Below are 554 nucleotides of genomic sequence, written 5' to 3'. Positions count from 1 at the left end.
ACAAAGCAGCCTTGTAAAAGAAGACCATGAAACAAGATGAAAAGAAAATGGAATTGTAGTAAACAACATTCCAATATGGTGAAGAAAGGCAATAAATCGTTCTTTTCAAAAACCTTAATTTTCACAATATTATAAAACACCATTAATTGATACCTTCCAGGAACGTGGAAAAATCAGTTCAGTCCAGTTCCCACAGTAAAACAAAGACATTTAAATACGGAAATCAAAGAATGTTTACTAAACTAAGCCATATATGCACACAAGGCATAAGCTAGAGGGAACTTGGAGAACTCAGTAAATCTAAGATCTGCTGCCAATCTGGGTGCCACTCTCTTTGGCCCTCCTGAGTCTTCACGGGCAGCATAGGTGAGAATTTATATTTTTCTGTCACAGGTAGCCAGATGGATACATTTTTTGTTGTGTTTAGGGATGGAAACAATAAAAGGTTGGGTTGTGGACTTGTCTCTTGCCTAGTTGACTCTTGCCTACCAGAACATCTGTGATACATATAGCCAGGGATCCTGGTTTTCTCTGATTAAAAAATCCACACTTTT

At 37.5% G+C, this 554-nt stretch overlaps 1 long non-coding RNA gene across 1 annotated transcript in view; it reads left to right on the top strand.

The window, feature by feature from the left end:
* The first annotated feature begins 355 nt into the window (after positions 1–355).
* LOC109309818 overlaps positions 356–554 on the top strand; it is a 17,076-nt gene continuing 16,877 nt past the window's right edge. The window contains exon 1 of the long non-coding RNA XR_002101060.1: positions 356–366. This is a non-coding gene — a long non-coding RNA (uncharacterized LOC109309818). The remainder of the gene's footprint in view (positions 367–554) is intronic.

The sequence above is a fragment of the Crocodylus porosus genome, unplaced genomic scaffold, assembly GCF_001723895.1.
Source record: "Crocodylus porosus isolate Cpor-Errol unplaced genomic scaffold, CroPor_comp1, whole genome shotgun sequence".
In the NCBI taxonomy this organism is placed as follows: Eukaryota; Metazoa; Chordata; order Crocodylia; family Crocodylidae; genus Crocodylus; species Crocodylus porosus.
Note: the sequence above shows the minus strand (reverse complement) of the source record. Positions and strands in the feature narration are given on the sequence as shown.